Source organism: Megascapheus bottae, chromosome 18 (genome assembly GCF_031878675.1).
Source record: "Megascapheus bottae isolate mThoBot1 chromosome 18, mThoBot2.hap1, whole genome shotgun sequence".
NCBI classification, from domain to species: domain Eukaryota; kingdom Metazoa; phylum Chordata; class Mammalia; order Rodentia; family Geomyidae; genus Megascapheus; species Megascapheus bottae.
Genome location: NC_143526.1, coordinates 17,368,753 through 17,387,355, shown reverse-complemented (window position 1 = coordinate 17,387,355; position 18,603 = coordinate 17,368,753). Strand labels below are relative to the sequence as shown.

At 39.2% G+C, this 18,603-nt stretch overlaps 1 non-coding gene across 1 annotated transcript; it reads left to right on the top strand.

Annotated features, from left to right (window-relative positions):
* The first annotated feature begins 17,869 nt into the window (after positions 1–17,869).
* Positions 17,870–17,974, top strand: LOC150050175 (U6 spliceosomal RNA). Its single transcript, XR_016538777.1, has one exon. It is a non-coding gene; the product is annotated as a U6 spliceosomal RNA (small nuclear RNA).
* The last annotated feature ends 629 nt before the right edge of the window (positions 17,975–18,603 follow it).

The window sequence follows — 18,603 nt, the reverse complement described above, 5'->3', positions numbered from 1 at the left end:
GACGGAGCACGCAGTTTCGGGAGGGTCACACATGGAGCGGTGAGGGAGGAAGGGGACACCCGCCTAGCCAGCCAGTTCATCCGAATCAACCCTGGCGATCAATGGGGTGACAGATGTCGCAGCCAGATCGCCCTCACATCCTGTATATGTTCCTTAAGGTAGAAGTCACTGTAGAAAGAGACCACTGCCTGAAATGTCTGACTCCTGTTTCACCCACACAACCCATGCAAGAGAGGCAGCTGGAAGAACCCGGAGAAATGATCTCACCAAGAAATGTAATAAAAGCCATGGGGGGGGGGAGGAGGGTGCACAGAATGCTTTCCTAAGCCTTATGATTAAATCTGGTGATGCTGGATAGCTTGAGGAACTTTTTAATAGTCAAAGGCATTTATCAGAAAGAAGTGCTTTTTCTTACTTGGCTTCTAGAGGACTAAACGTCTATATTAAATAGACTCCCTTCTATTATGGTATTTGATCCTCACATGATCCTTCTCCCACATCAAGAAATTGCAGAAGACTATAGGAAATGCAAGCCTGAGTCATGGACAGTGATGGGCTTCAGGAATTTGGCCCAGATTTCCTGTTTTCCCTTCCCTATGGGATTCAGTCCAGTTTTTTGTTTTGTTTTGTTTTGTATTGTTTTTTCTTTTCGCCAGTCCTGGGCTTGAGATCCAGGCGTGAGCACTGTCCTTGGACTTTCTCAAGGCTAGAGCTCTACCACTTGAGCCTCAGCACCACTTCCAGCTTTTTTTTCTATGTATGTGGTACCAAGGAATCGAACCCAGGTCTTCATGCATGCTACCACTAGGCCAAACTCCCAGCACTCAGTCCAGTTTTAAAGAGGTTTTTTTGTTTTGTTTTGTTTTTTAAGATCAATTTTGTTTTATTTGTTGTTTCTTATAGCCATTAGTAACAGTTTCAACTGATAAGGCTTAATTTAGTTATATGTACTTGTTTCTAAAGCTCTACCTTGTCTCAAACTGGAATCAGCTAAAATTTTGTGTGTGTGTGTGTGTGTGTGTGTGTGTGTGTGTGTGTGTGTGTGTGTGTGTAAGTACTGACACCTGGGTCTCAGCTTCAGAGGTTTTTTTTTTAAAATTTAATTGGTCTAGATTATGTTTTGGGCAGTGTTTTTATTTTAAATCTCTAATTATGCTTGAAATCCACTGGGAAAAGCAATAAATCTGGATTTTTAGCACACCTTAGAAGCATCTAACCTGCTTCATTACAAAACTCCTCTCTCAGAGACCCAGGACAGGAAAGGTCTCAGTTCTAGTAACTTTCCAGGTAATGGCAATATTGCTGGCCTGATTAGCACCTTTTACAAACCACCAGCTTAAAACATTACCACAAACACTTCCATAAGGTGCTTTTTATTACATTAAGCTGGCTGCAAGATGTGCCCCAAAAAGCTAATATCTAATAATGACAATACCCAGTGGAGAGAGAAAGTGCCTTTCTGTCCCTTAGACCGCATGGAAGTTCTTGGATTCTGAGCCTATCCTTACAGATGCCAAGAAAATGGTCCTGACTCTGTACCGTGTCCTTAGGAAAAATCAATGATCAAAGTAAGTCTATGGTTGGCTATAGTTGAGAATGGAGGTGAGCAATGTCTATCAAAGTGCAATATCTTTGGGCTTACAAAGAGGCATCTCTATGGCCATGTCAAGGTCAGCTAGAACCACATGAAGCAGTAAAGAATGTTCTCTGTGAAGCACAGATCCTACCACAGTCCACAGATTCTGGTTAGAGTATCTGGTTATATAATAAGATGGTCCTAGCACATGGAAACAGACAGGGGTGGGGAGGCCCCAGTGAGGAATGCCTATGTTCCTTGCTATTCTGTCATGCAGGGTCTCTCAATTGTTCATTTATAAAATAAAAGGAGCTTGAAATACTGCATTTTCTTTTAGCCTCCAGAAAGGAGTCATGCATGTTGCATATGATACAAACAAGCCTTTTCTGAAAATAAGACACTCTAAAACCAACTCTGTGAAATCTCACTTTACCCACTTACAATGGTAAGATAGATGATCCTGTTGTTATAAATCATGTCACACATTGGGGATGAGGAAACAAAGACACAGAGGTCACACAATGAACTGGATGCCCCCATTAAATTTTCTACTCTCCATTTCATGACAAAGGATGGAGAGGAGGAAGCTCAAAGGGCCATCTTGATGCTTTTTTCAAGGCAAGTATACTAAGCCTCCCATCAACTCTAGCCTAGGAAATCATTTCAGGGCTAAGATTTTATTTCAGATATTTTTCATGGAACACTCTATTCTCCAGAGTTGGTAAACTGCATGCCCCTTCCCTAGTACCCATCTTTCAAAGAGCTTGGGTATTAGGGGAGGTGTCTTCCCAAATTATTCTCACAGGCCACATTTCACCAGAAAAAAAAAGTTGTCTAATCCAATGTCAAAATCAGCTGGAAGGATTGTCCATACAGTTTTCGAGACCTTCATCCCGAGTTTCTGTCTAGTAAGTCTAGGGTAGGACAAAAAGTTACATTTCTAACAAGTTCCCCTGTAGTGCTGCCACTGCTGCAACTGTGGGTTGGAGGCAAGTCTTTGAGCATTGCTATCTATAGTAGACAATGATGTTCAGCCTGGCTGTAATTGGAAGCCCTTGGGAGGTCCTTTTGAAATGATAACTATCAGGTTCCCTTCAGAACAAATGAATCAGACTCTGTAGGTGATATCTGGACATTGGTGTTTTTATTTTTAGTAGTTCTCCCCCCCCCACCCACCGCAACTTCCATATTGGTGTTTTCAAAATGGTGTCTTGGTGCAGCCAGGGTTGAAGATATCTGACATAAAGACACCCTATACTGAATTATATGATTTTCGGGACTCTATTTCAGAAGTTCTCATATTTGTAATTTCTGGATTAACTGTATCAGCCTCACTGTTAGTATCTCCCTGGAGCATTTTGGAATGGCGAATGCTGAGGGCTCATCTCAGACTTGCAGAATCTAAACTCTAGGAGATGGCTGGCCCCAGCCTTCTGTGTCAACAAACTCACCTACAAAACCTGAGGCTTGCTAAAGGTCAACAGCTACTACTACAAGGCTTCCGCTACCCTGCAAAGAACTGCTCTGGTGCGCTTATCTAGGTGTGGTACCTGTGGCAGAACTCACAGCAGGCTACTCAGTGAGTTGCAGGATGGCTAAAGGACTAGAAAGATGATCATTTATGAGGCTGTCAGGGAGGTAAAATGATACACTGCCAACATCCCAACATCCTTCTCATTCTTTTTTTTTTTTTTCAGTTGTAGGGTTTGAATTCTGGGCCTGGGTGCTGTCCCTGAGCTCTTCAGCTCAAGACTGGTGGTCTGCCACTTGAGCCACAGCACCACAGTTTTCTGGTGGCTTATTGGAGATAAGAGTTTCACGGACTACCTGACTGGCTTCGAATGGCAATCCTCAGATCTCAGCCTCCCGAGACAACCGGAACAGGCGATGATTAATACCACGGAATGTGTGATCAAAGATGGACTTTGGAATGTTTGCCCTAGTTGGGAAAGAGATCATACCACTGAGATAATTAATCTGTCTCTTTGGTGCCAAGCTCTCTGTGTCCCGGCTTTTTATAGATGTCAGCTCTCTTTTGCCTTCCATAAACATATGCAATATAGAGGTGAAATGTTCCGATCCTCCCATCAAAAGGTGAAGTACATTGGGCTTCTGCCTTGCCTAGGAGCATTAGAAATGAAGATGCAATCAACACCTGAAAAACATTTAAGCATCATGGCTTAAGTGTTGCTGAGACTACCCTATGCTGTTAACTTGAGAATGAGAGGCTATGTGGAAGGCAGCCAGTGTGCTCCAGCTTTTGAGTGAGGTCATCCTTATCATCAGACCAACTTAATAAATGACCACAGATGAGCAGGGTCAGCAGCAGTCAGACAACCTGGGCCAAACAAAAGAGCCACCCGCTTACCCTCAGAATGGGAACTAAATAAATGATTGTGGAAAGCTACTTCAAGCTAGACTGTTTGTTATACCAAAAAAAAAAAAAAAAGCTCACATTTGATTAATCCTAATGGTATGTAAAGATTAACTAGAAAGAGAAATTATCTCAAAAGTGTTATCTCTTCTAGAAACTCTTCTGGGAACATCTGCTGTCCACATAACCTTCTGTTTTTAGGTTAGTGACCCCTCCATTCGTTCTCCTACAGAATCAAATGTTTACATATCTGCCCAACATATGTCATCTGCCTTGCTTACTCTTGGTGAGATCTTTAAAGGCAGACACCATAAATCAATCAAATTTCCATGTGTTTCCAGCCCCTAACTCATTGCCTTGTTTGTTTCCTTATTGTGAACAAATGAAACAGTTGGTTAAGATGGATGTGAGGAGAGGAGGAGGGAAAGTAGCCAGTAGTGATTTGTATTAATCACATGTAAGAGCCTTGAGTCCCTCTGTAGAACAATCTTTAACCACCACTTCCACAAACCCCCCGGTGTTCATCTCACCAGGAAAGTCTTTGTCTTATGAGTCAAGGCACTGAACTCCTTTGTTTCCTTCATTCCATAAGCATTTTGGGGGGAAAAATCTAGACTGAGTCAAAGATTCCAAAGCTAAATTTACATTACTTTTCTCATTTTACTACCCATGACAGGATAAGGGCTCTGTTTACCTACATGGTATATCAAGAATACCAAGCTGATTCTTCAAATAGCTATTTCAGTCATAGGAATGAGGTAACATGAAAATTCTACCTTTCCCTACCTAATATTGGTGATCTGGCATTATAGTTTCGGTTATATCTGTCACCTACCAGCCATGACAAAGGACAGCTTTCTGATAACTTATGACAGATACCCATTTATCAGACAACGTCTGCAATGATTAAACACAACTGGAAGAAGCAGGTTTGCTGGCTCGAACACAGTTACTCTTTGATTCACACACCCCACCTCTGCAGGCCACTAACCTGTATGTCAGAAATGCTAGGCAACCCTCATTTTGATAGCTTGTTTCTCACCAACACCACAGAGACAACTCACTTTGCAGTGGAAAGAGAGAAGAAGCTTTGCCAGAGGTCACACAACAATGGAAGGGATGGCATCTGGCCAGGCAATCTCACATCATTGCTTAGGGGTATTACAAAGCTGGTTTGGCTGAAATGGCCTCAGCAAAACTGCCACCTATGTACATTGTTAGCAGAAAGAGTCATTGGGCAGTGGCAGGCAGGCAGACAGGACAGCAAAGAAGAAGATTAAAATAATTGCAGCTCTAATTGATCAGCTCTGCTCAAGAGGAGATTAAAAGGAAAAGGACATATTGAGGAAGGCACTCAACATCCGCCCAGGGCCAGATTCCATCTGCCACTGTGGCCAGCACTCCTCCCCTGCCCTCCTGGCCGTCAGTCCAGAGCCTCCACTGCACAGCCCCATGGCACAGCCTTGCTGAAAGTCATTCTTTATGGAAAGCATCAGGCCATGCCCCCTTGAAGAACAGCTTTCAGAAACAGCAGGAAGGGAGCAGCTCCCAGCAGCAGACAGTGGCCTCCTGTTGGCAAATCCCCAGCATGGAGTTGCCAGCAGTATGTGGAAAGTGGGGGAAAAGATGCCAAGAGCAAGGCCAACCCAGGGCAGGGGAATGGAGCATCAAAGACAAGTCTATGCCTTGTCATCTGAGCTTTGCCCAGCATATGCGGCCAGGGCTCCAAGTAGCACCAGCCTGAGTGTCAGCTCAAAACATCTCCTGACTCAGCTTTCAGTTTCTTGTCATTTAAGGCCAGGGTGCTGTTTCATTGCATTTCTGGCACTCTTATGAATAGGAATCATATAGGAAGGACAGGCACATGGATTGAAGCCAGAGAATAAATGGAAAGAAGTAGCAGGAACCCTTGTACTTATCAAAAACCACCTGTTTACACAGAACCTTAGCAAGCTCAAGAACTGGCCATGGGGTCTAAGGAAAGGAAGAAACCTCCATGCTGATTTTGTCAAACATAAGGTAGGGAGGAACACTTATTGGAAGGGTAAATGGGCTGAGTACTTTATGTTTAGGCTCACCTTTATCTTGTGGCATAAAACATAGAAGTCCAGAACCATCAATGACTAGAAAACTCCAAGTTCATGGTCATTCCCTCCCGTGGGCACTAGGGCAGCTGTCTATTCAGGCTTCAGAAGTGGGAGATCTGGGCCAAGAACTTATGGCAAGGTGCATAGACATTCATCTGTCATGTAGACTGAGGAAGCTGAACAAACCAACATCTTCAATTCTCCGTGGATTGGCAAATGTAAGCCTTGCTTTTCAAACGGGAATATCCACATCCATAGCCCAGGGATCTTTCTGAAACCCAGCTGGTGACCCTGAAGATAAAGGGAAGATCATGAGATTATGTATTTCAGACAAGCCTACAGGTGATGCTACTGCTGGTGGTCTATAGATGACAAACTAAGTATAAACATTCAATTATTTTTAGGAAAAAAAAAGATGAAGACCATAGCTGAACAGGTGACGCAGGGAAGTGGATGAATCTAGAGCGAATCATGTTGAGTAAGTCAAGACCAAAGGAACAAAAGGCTCATGGTATCCTTAATATGTGGCTATTAGATCCAAATAGTACAAGAGTGAGGACTCAATATTTGCATACCCGATGCGATGGACATGGTATTGGAAATATAAGCACAACTACATAGACATAAAAACTTATGACTCTATGGACATAATGTTTTATTACATAGATTAATACGTATCTATGAATACAAACCCTCAGCCTAATTTTGATTATGTTCTAAAAGCTAAGTCCAGTGATTGTATATAGCAATTCCCTTCTTGAATACTTGTTTGTTAAATATGTCATTTGAAATACGATGTAAAAATCAATGTTAATAAATTCTTTAATTAAAAAAAAAAGATGAAGAAGGCTTATGGTATTTGGTGGAGACAGGTTAAATTGTCTCTATGTTCCTTTCCCTTCCTTCCATTAATAAGAAGATAACAGGTATATCTTCCAGACAGGGCTATCCCAATCAAAGAAACAAAAAGCAAACTCTGAAGCTAAGCCTTGAGTGGGTACCAGAAGTATGGCCTGACCATTCTGCTATATAGATTAGATCAGGCCAGGCCAGGTTTTATTGCAGTCACAAACCGAATGTCTCAATGACATATATACATACGTATATACATATATGCATGTGTATATAAATATATATGTATGTACATACTTTGTTTTATGGGTGTAGATAGATAGATAGATAGATAGATAGATCTCCACATTCTGCTGCCTCACTTCTGCAATCCTAGCTTCTAAGGAAGCTGAGACAAACCAGATCATGGAACTCCATAAAAGTCCTATCTCCAATTAACTACACACACAGAAAAAAACAAAGCCAGAAGTGGAACCATGAAGAGTAAGGTAAATTTGGTTTGTGGTAGCCTATTAATGCATACACCATTGCTTTGAATCTGTGACAAGGTAGCTTTCACTTTAAAACCAGGAAACAAAAGAGGAAAAGGAAAGACCAGGATCCCACAAATCCCTCTTAAAAGCACATCTCAATGGCCTAATAACCTCTCCGTATGCCCCACTTCCCAAAGATCCCAATACTACTTAATAGTGCCAACCCAGGAACCATGTCGTTAGCATGTAGCCCTTTGATATTCATTTTCAAAGCTATAGTAGGAAGGTTCAAATCTACAGAGCTTTGAATAAGCAGTACCTTTTATAAGTAGATATTACGTTTTTCCTTTTTAATAATTAAGCAGTTGTAAAAAGACTTTAATTCAGCATGTCAATTTAATTTGATTCAACATGACAATGCACTAACTGATTAATGGATTAATTGATTAATGTTATACCTTTCATCATATTCCAATGTAATAATTGTCTTTCAGAAGACTTAGTATAGCTTTAATACGTTGTGTTCTTAGGCTTCAATAAGAAACTGTCAGAGTAGAATCCAGGAAACCTGAGTTTTTATTTCAGTTCTTCCTATTCTAGGTTGAAGACATTCCACAAGTCATCATTTTTTCTGTACTGCTTTGAAACTACAGTTGCTGTAAGAGTAAAACAAAACACACAGAGTGGTTAGGGAACTTTTAACATTCAAGTGTACCAAGTTGTTGTGGCATGTTCTTTTCAGAGGACATTTCTTTAGCCTTTCTCTTACTCTTTGTATGAGCATACTAGACCTTCCTCAACAATTTTTTCCCATTTTTCTGAATTCCCAGAGGCTCTCATCTGAATCGGTTACAATCCATGGTTCAGACACTCCCAGCTGTCTATCCCAGTTCATACGGCTAGTATTACTTTGGTCTTCAAATGCCAAGTCCAATAAACAACTAGAAAATGCAGCATTGAAAGTCATTGACGACTCAAAGTGGAAACTCCCAGTCAATGTAAAAATCCACTGATGTGTCTTTTCTCTTTAGCTCGCCGTTCAGTCCATAAATATTTAGTAGGAATCTACTATGTGCTCAACATTGTGAGTGGTATCAAGATGTACAGACATATGACCTAAAAAGCCATATGCCAATAGAATTAGCCACATGTTGGAAAACATCTCAAGCCCACAGGCTTATGTTTATATATAAGTAGCAGACGCATAGGTTTTTTGCTTCTGGTATGGCTGCCCCTAGGATCTAGGATACCAAGATGTGTTCATTTTTAGGCTTTCATCTTTTTTTTTTTTTTACTTTATACTTATTCTTTTCTACAAAGGATAAGTTTTCATTCAAATGGAAAAGAATATAGCAGCAGACTCTCTAGCTTTGGCTACTTCTGTATTACAGCTTTGAGATAAAAGAGGGTTCTCTTTGGTTTAGTTTAGAAAACCCCCAAGGAATTCCTTGGGTGAAACCTGTAGATTAATGAAAGTTTTCTTCCTGGTTCAATATCCACTAATCACCTAAACAGTGCATAAAATTGAGGAAGCTGACCCTGTCCCTATCTCCCATAGTAGACCTATTATTTGAGTTAATCTAAGGAATTCTGCCCTTGACAACTGACAATGACTGTTCCAAGAATCCAGAGTTAATCTCATTAATATGGGGCACTTTGTTGACTATTGTTATTATTCTGTAATTGCCACCCGACCCAAGCTCATTCTATAGGGTAAAGGGAAGACATTCTCTCCTCTCTCTCTCTCTCTCTCTCTCTCTCTCTCTCTCTCTCTCTCTCTCTCTCTCTCTCTCTCTCTCTCTCTCTCTCTCTCTCTCCCCCACCCCCACCCCATAAACATTCATAATAAAACATAGAACATAATTTCTATAACTATCTTGTGACAAAAAGCCACCCTGAAGAAAGACATTGTAAGAAAGAGGCCAAGTATGAGAAAGGGATACAAAGATAAACTCAAATCATTATTATACCAAGCTTGAACTTTTCTTTCCCTATACACTTCCTAAATGATAAAATAGTTCTATTGTCCAATAAGTCAGCTTTTCTCTTATTTGTAACCTAAATAACCCCAACTAAAATACCTGCTAAGGTTCCTGTGATTATTGTCCTAATCATAATGGCTAGAGAAAAGGGTATTATGATTAAGATCAATTATAGTAGAAATGAATTGCATGGTATCAGAAAGATAGAACTCCAGACTGTTAAGAGAAGATACATTGGATTGGGGCTATTTCCAAAAGTTGGGGCTGACGGCACAGAAGAAAAGTAATGCTAAGGGCCAGGAGTTTGGCCTAGTGGTAGAGTGCTTGCCTAGCATGCATGAAGACCCAGGTTCGATTCCTTGGTACCACATACGTAGCAAAAAGCCAGAAGTGGTGCTGTGGCTCAAGTGGTAGAGCCCTAGCCTTGAGAAAAATCCAGGGACAGTGCTCAGGCCCTGAGCCCAAGTCCAGGACTGGCAAAAGAAAGAAAGAAAGAAAGAAAAGTACTGCTAAGTAGAAAAGCTCCAGTGGTTCATTACTGTAAAGCATCATGGAAATTGGTAAGTATAGGGGATGAAAGATGTGATTTGAAGGTTGGAGAGAGAAAAAGGGAAGTTGTAAATGCCAGAGTTTCAAGGAAGAGATAATGTCTGAGCCTTAATTCATGAGTTACTGATCAAGTATGTTACAAATAGCACCAACATTTGATGGTTTCAAATAACAACATATATTATTATTTGCATAGTTTCTACTTATTAGAAACTATAGATAAATATCTCAATACATCGTGTCCAGATTTTGACTAGAGCTTCAGTCATGTGAAGTCCCACCTGGAAGATCCACTTGTAAAATGACTCATCTAGATGATTGACAACTTCAGCCTATCTGTTGTCTGGAGGGCTTCCTTAGTTCCTTACTCATGGAACTGTTTGAGTGTACTTGATACATGAAAGCTAACTTTATCTACTGTGTGAGTTATCTAATATGTCAAAAAGAAGCACAAAATCTTTTAAGATCAAAGTCAAATTCCTTTGTATTATCAATATCCTATTCCATATAAGAGGTATTGATGTCAGACAATGGAAACCAGTAACGGCTTTCATGAAGGCTATTGGCACATGAGCCCTGGGAAAGGATGGTGGAGTTTCTAAAAAGCAAAGATGGAGGATGTTTGGGGAGGGGTGTTCTTTGAACTTTTAAAGATAAAAAGAACAGATCCCAATCAACAAAGAATCAGAAGTAGGAAGGTGAAAAAAGTTTTCTCCAAGAGTTTTTTTTTTTATTTAAATTTGCTTTGACTTCATTCTCCTCAAGAAAGCATATCCTTGTGTCTCTGACTAATAAGGGTAAAATTTACAGATTCTAATGAACTTAAAGAAGATAAACTTCTAAGGGTTGGTTTTCAAAGGGCCTTTTGATTGGTTCTAAGGAAGTTACCAGAGTTTGACTGAGATATTCATGGGAAGTACCTGTCTACATTTTTTAAAATATATTTTATTATTTTATTTTTTTTAATTTTTTGCTCATGCTGGCACTTGAACTCAGGGCCTAGACACTGTCCCTAAGCCACTCTGGACTCAAAAGTTGAGCCACAGCACCATTGCCAGCTTTTTCTGTATAGTTTATTGGAAATAAGAGTCTCACAGACTTTTCTACCCGGGCTGCCTTAAAACTCTGATCCTCAGCTCTCAGCCTCCTGAGTAGCTTGGATTGTAGGTATGAGCCACACATACCCATCTGTCTGGAATTTTTTTATTTGAGAATAGAAGTGACCAGATTCACTCCATCCTTTCCCCTCTCTTATACCTATTTGACCATGCACAAAATGGTAGAAACCTTCCTCCTATAACATTAGAAGGAGATAATCAAGCTGAGAAAAGGCAAGATATCCGGAGATGGAGAGTATAGATATAGGCAAGGAAACAGAAAATTGAAAATAATTTTGAATAATGGAAAGTAAACTAAGGAAAGTCATTAAGACAATTCAGAGTCAGAAGCTATAACAAGATTTGAATCTGTACTTCAACTATTATTTAGAGGATAACCATCAATTTGAGATTTTGAGACCTATGTTGACCTGATCATTCAAACATACATAATGGAATAAAAATTATTGTATTGAGCCAGGAGTTTGGCCTAGCGGTAGAGTGCTTGCCTAGCATACATGAAGACCGGGTTTGATTCCTCAGTATCACATACATAGAAAAAATGCCAGAAGTGGTGCTGTGGCTCATGTGGTAGAGCACTGGCCTTGAGAAAGCCCAAAGACAGTGCTCAGGCCCAGAATTCAAGCCCTGGACTGGCAAAAAAAATATATTAACACTTGCAACAAACTCTTTGTGTCCAACCTTGTATCCATCTAGTCTAACTCTTAAAGCCTATTAGACGGAGTTTCACAAACGTAAAGTCCAATGATGACTATGGCTCAGGAATAGAAGAGGTAGATTGAAGTTTAGTGGCTCAGGGCCCTAGTTTGTGAATACAGCTTCATCATAGCTAAAATTTCAGTGGTTTATTTCAGATGCTTTGAAAATACCCAAGGTCAAAACTGACATTATAAAACATCAAAATGCCATGTTCTCATGCCTTAATCTGATAAATGATATTGAATAACAGAGTAGTACAACACCCAAGAGCCATCCAACATCATCTTCGATGGCAAAATGATAAATGCTTTCCCTGAGAGAAGGGGCAGGAATAAGAAGCTCTTCAGAATAAATCCAATAAATGATGTGCTTTCACCCATGAAACCATGACATTTTACATGGAGAAATTAAAGAACAGTCAGATAAATTCATTTCAAATTTCATATTGTAAAGATGCAAATTCTCACCAAAGTGATCTGTAGATTTAATGCCATGTCCATCAATATTCCAGTCGTGTGTGTGTATCAAAATTCATAATCCAACTTTAAAATGACATGCAAATTAAAAAGGCCAAAATAATCTTAAGCAAGATCAAAGTGAGATTATTTTGTCTCCTGGCTATCAGAAAAGAATACAAGTCTATCGCAATTACGTAAGCAAAAACAGATCAGTAGAACAAAGTAGTACTCCAATAGACTTAATTAAAAGAGACTTGCATGGAGGGTCACTTTATTTACAAGAAAATTTGTAGTGCAAAGCAGAGGGAAATGACAGACTTTTCAATGAATGGGGCCCACATAGAAGAAAATGAGGCCAATTGACACAAGAATATCCATATCTGTCTGAGAACAGAAAAATTATACACACAAAAAAAATCAAGCCATTTGGATTTTAGATCTAAGTAAGAAAAAAAGATAGTAATGATTCTCAAAAGTAAGTAAATACCTTCTCAACGTTGGAATAGACCAAGACTGTTTCACAGTATGGATAAAAGCACTCACCAAAAGACAAAATTATTAAACTGATTAAAATTAGTAACTTGTTCTTCAAAAATATAAGATAAGAGATAAGTCACAGAGCAGAAGACATCTTCAACACATATCAACTGGTAATGTGTTCATATTCAAATTGTACAAAAAGTTCTCATGAATTACTGAGGAAACAGCAGAGAAGCAAACTGAAACATGGACAAGTATATCTGAATTTCTTAGGATATCTTCACTCTAAGTAAATATATATCAGAATGAGCATCCTTTGCCACTCAGCAAGAGACCACAAACAAAAACCATCAAATATCACTGCATGCACTCTTTTAAAATTTAGAAATTCAAGCCAGGCACAGTGGCTCACACCTGTAAACCTAGCCACTCAGGAACCTGAGATCTGAGGATCAAGGTTTAAAGCCAGCCCAGGCACAAAAGGACCTGAGACTCTTATCTCCAATTAACCTCTAGAAATCAGGAAGTGGGGCTTGCCTCAAGGGTAGGGTGGTAGTTCAAGCCCCATGACCCACAAAAAAATTTTTTTAGAAGTTCATAATCCCATGTATTGGGGCAGATATAGAGCAAGCAGAACGAATGAGGGTATAACTTGTTATGGTCACTTTAGAAGACTGATTAGAAGCATTCATTAATATCATCTGCCATGACCAGGTGAATCTACTTATTAGTTTAAAGGCATAGAGATCTTCTTATGGACTAGTATATGTACCACAGTATAATTTGTAATAGTATACACCCTGATAACAACTCATATGCCTATAAACAATGGAGAAAATAGCCAAATTACAAAATAAACAATAAAGCAATTAGAATAATCTCTGTAACAGTATTTATGAATTTCACAAATGCTTTTCACAAAGCATCTACCACAAAAAGTATAATATAGATCACATATAAAGTTTAAAAACTAGTAAAAGATATTATAATTCTGGATGATGATTCATCTACAGGAATAAGGGAAGAGGAGATATACTAATGGCTTAGAATATGAAGAGGCTTCTGAAGTCCTGATAATGTTCTAAGTTTTGGCCTGAATGTTAGATGTTCACATATGATAACTTCATAATAATTAATTAGGCTAAATATTTACTATTTGTGAGTTTTTAGCCAATATATTCTATATGCTACACTAAAACATTTATTATGTACTTTAATTTATGTAACTATGTATCTTAACTTTTTAAAATAACTGTCCCCTGATGGAAAAAGGTATATGGCACAATCAATGAATGAGAAGTCTCTAAGAATTACTTTTTTGGGGGAGGGGAGGTTTGTCTTGGGGCTTGAACTCTTGGCCTGGGTGCTGTACCTGAGCTCTTCAGCTCAGTCTACCGCTCTACAACTTCTAGTTTTTTGGTGATTAATTGGAAATAAGTATCTCATGGATTTTTTTGCCTTTGGCTTTGAACTGCAGTCCTCAGATCTCAACCTCCTGCATAGCTAGGATTATAGGCATGAGCCATTGGTGCCCAGCTTGACTTTCTTTTTTCAGAAAGTAAATATATCAGAAGGGGCCCAGTGGCTTCAGGTAGTAGGGCATTAGCCTTCAGCAAAAGAGCTCAGAGACAGCATCCAAGCCACAAGTGCAATCTCCATAACTGACAAAAAAGGGGGGGGGCAAATAAATATGTTTGAGTAATGGCTTTTTCTAAGAAATGTCCGCCAGTTTTTCTTCAAAAAGGTTTTCCTGTGCCAAGAGTTTACCCTAATGATAGAGTGCCTGCCTAATGGAGACTAGGTTTGATTCCTTGGTACCACATACTAGAAAACAGCCAGAAGTGGTGCTGAGGCTCAAGTGATAGAGTTCTAGCCTTAAGAAAGTCCAAGGACAGTGCTCAGGCCCTGAGCTCAAGCCCAGGACTGGCAAAAAGAAAAGAAAAAGAAAAAGAAAAAAAAAAGATTTCCACTACTCATTTTTTCCTCAAGATGAAATGCAGTAACAATCTTCTTCTGGATCGAAGGCAGAGCCATGCCAGGTTCTTACCTAGGTCATCTCTTTCCTGTGTCCATAAAGGAAAATGAGAGATGGGGAGTGCATCCCTGGGGTATGTGTGTATCTGTGCACATGCACACATGTACACACACACATACAGAGTAAAAGCATGAGCCACCACTGGCATCAAACAGTATTACTGACCCCTATGGCAGCTGGATAAATGGTCCCTTTGCTGCCAAGGCAGGAAAATACACGGCACTGGTGGAACCTGGATGTGCTGATTCATCTGTGTTTGGTTCCTGTGTAGTGCCAGGCTTGATGATGTCCATAATAGGTAAAGCTTCTATTTGTGAATTCTCAGTGCCGTAGATTAATGCTCAGATTAGCTATAGAAACATATGTTTCCTGATCATTATTTCCCGCAAGGAAACTGATACATGTGATCAATGGAAAACTTTGCATTTGTTTCTCCAAGCAAATAGATGGACTTTGATATGGTAACCTGTAAGTGCTGTGAATTTAAAAAAATTTTTTTTATTAAAGAGTGCTGTGAATTTTAAACAGGTCTGAAAGTGGTCTATCTTCATCTTTCAAGTTATAACATTTAGCTCTTCAATTTCATTCACTTGTTTTATTATTTCTCTGGATTTCCAAGGATGGTACAAGAGCGTTGTCATAAAACATAGCCAGTGCTTCTTGATCACTCTCACTGGTATTCACTGCTTTTTCATAATTTAAGGTGGTCTTTAATGCTTTTATCATGTGTAGAGTATAGAAAATGAGTAGTATTCTGTTCTGGCAAACCACTTCATTATTTTAATTTCATCACTATTGATTTATTCTTTAGTAGTAATAATAGTTTATATAATAAAAAACAATGAATGCTTGCTCAGTGCTGTGTATGTATTCAGTACCAGATACTCTATGGATAAAGTGCTGAGTATGATTTTGCTTAAATTATCATGACATCCTCATTTTATTCATCCAGAAGCTATTCTAGCATGTGCCCTGTTCTGGGAACGGTACATACAGTGCGACATCAAATCAACACAGACTCTTCTACAGTTTAATGCCATTCTGGATGTTTACAATAATCAGTAACTGTAGAAATGTGATGGTTACCAAGAAAAAGAAAACTCTTGCTCTCTAAGATTCTCCCACCTATCTTCTTTTCCCATGTCACCACCATAAAAGCCTTTACCTCTTGGTTGCCTGACTGGTGATATCAAATTCAACTAATGGATAGAAACAGAACTGTAAAGAACAGTTTGTACAAGACAGAACAGTGAGGATGAGGATGTAGCTCAGTATTGTACTACTGATACGGGAAGACTGAGGAGGTCTCAGAAATGGAGATGCCAGATTGAGACTGGTACCCACCCAGTATTTTTCAGGTTCTTGTCACCATCAGAGACAAACCACTTCATTTTAGCCTCAGTTTTCAGACTTTTCAAATAGCCACAGACTATTTCATGACTTTCCAAAGTTCTGTAAACATTATATTCTTCCTCAGAAGGAGGGTGGTTTTTATTCCCTTGCTTTGACTGAAAAAAATAACCTTTTTATGTCCTGTTGCAAGATCTCCAAAGTTAAACTCCCCATTCAGATTGTGTCTACTCCAACCACCTCACCTCCATGGTCAGTTATAGGGCTCTAAGTAGTATCTGCTTCTCCCCACCTCTGACATGGCTCCAGCTGTGTCCACCAATATGGAAAGATTTTCCCCCTCCTTTCAAAATGACCAAAATTGATTTTCTAATGGAGCCTCGAGACAAGACATATAAAATTTTTGAGGAAATAAAATCATTCTCTCCAAAGAGACAAGAGACTTTTTCCAGCTTTGAGAAAGATTATCTATATACAGATACCTACCTCTTCTGCCAAAAGAAGGCACAGTAGTATGATTAATGGGGTTCCTTATTCTCCAACTTAGAGGATCTAAAAAAAATAGAAAAGATGCATTCTTAGGTACCTATATCAGAAAAGGCTCATTGAAGATCTCACTACTCTTGTCAAGAGTCAAAGGGACCAGAAAAGGCATTTGAGTCCCCCCAAAGTCTATTAACTAAGAAGTTTATTAATTAATAGATCTCATTATTTTTCAGTCAGTGTTGCCTAAAATAGAGAATGCATATTCTTCCTTTTCATCCATCCATTATCAAGCAGTCCTCTCCACTGATTTTTTTTTTTTACAAACTAAAAGAATGAACACCACTATAGGGCCTATTCCGTCAGTACCAGGCTGAAGTTCCTGTTAAGGCACTGGGTATGGTGGAATTAAGTGCCATTTAGGATTCCCACCACTTCAGCTGACCTGTGAGAATTAAAGACCCATCTTGAATGCTAAGGATCTGGATTCCTGTACATGTGGATCCAGGGGTTTCAAGGTCTCGAAGATGTCTCTGTGAAGCATCCAGACCTGGAATAGCAAACATCAGATAGGATGACTTGTCATTACCAGCAAGTTCCCTGCTGTCTACCATAGCTAGAGGCATCCAAAGAAGCATCTTGCTACTGATTTGAAAATACAAGTGGTACTGGCAGAACTGGTTAAGCACATGCAGAAAACTAAAGTTGGATCCTTCCTTGTCATCCTGCACTAGAATTAACTCCAAATGGATCAAAGACCTGGAGGTAAAAGCCGACACTCTGAAAACTTTACAAGAAGGAATAGGGTAATGGGTACCAAGACATGTGAAAGGGTATCAATGTATGTGAATTAATGCACCTTCTATCTGGCAAATATCATGTAACCCTTTTACTAATTACAATAAAAAATAAAATAAAATAAAACAAAACAAAAAAAAGACTAAAAAACAAAAAACAAACAAACAAAAAAGAAGGAATAGGAGATACATTAGGCCTCCTTGGCACAGGTCAAAACTTTTTTTTTTGATTTGTATTTCTTCTTTTTTTATATATATTTTTATTGTAATTAATAAAAGGGTTACATGATATTTGCCAGATAGAAGGTGCATTAATTCACATATATTGATACCCTTTCACATGTCTTGGTCCCCATTACCCTCCCCTCCACCACCACCCCCCGTCTTGGTTTTCCCCCCTTCCCTATCCAATTTCAAATAATCAAATACAAATAAATCAAATATATCAGATAACAAAGTCAGATACTCTACCAATATGAGATAATCAAGGGACAGCAAACGAGATGAGAGATAACATAGTACATTAAGGACAACAATCATTCATTATATGGCTTTTGTGCTCACTTCGGCAGCACATATACTAAAATTGGAACGATATAGAGAAGATTAGCATGGCCCCTGCGAAACTTTCTTAATAAGGACCAAAAATCACAACAATTCAGAGAAAGGCTGGATAAGTGGGACTGCATTAAACTGAAGAGCTTTTGTATGGCAAAGGACATAGCTAGTAAACTAATTGGGAAGCCTACAGAGTGGGAGAAGATCTTCACCAACCATACAACAGACAAAGGCCTCATATCTAAAATATATCAACAGCTCAAAAAATTGAATCACTACAAAACTAATCTCCAAAGAAACAAGCATCCCATTAAAAGATGGGCCAAAGACCTAAAGAGAGTCTTCAATGAAGAAGAAACAAAAATGGCCTATAGACACATGAAGAAATGCTCAACATCTCTGGTCATAAAAGAAATGCAAATCAAAACAACTCTAAGATTCCACCTCACTCCAGTTAGAATGGCCAGGATCAAGAAAACTAATAACAACAGATGCTGGAGGAGAGGTGGCCAGGAGGGATCACTACTACACTGTTGGTGGGAGTGCAAACTCATTCAACCACTATGGAAAGCAGTATGGCAGTTCCTCAAAAGACTAAACATAGAGCTCCCCTATGACCCAGCAATTCCACTACTTGGCATTTACTCAACCATTCAGAAACATAGACATACTAAATCCACCAGCACAACAATGTTCATTGCAGCACTATTTACCATAGCAAAGATATGGAAC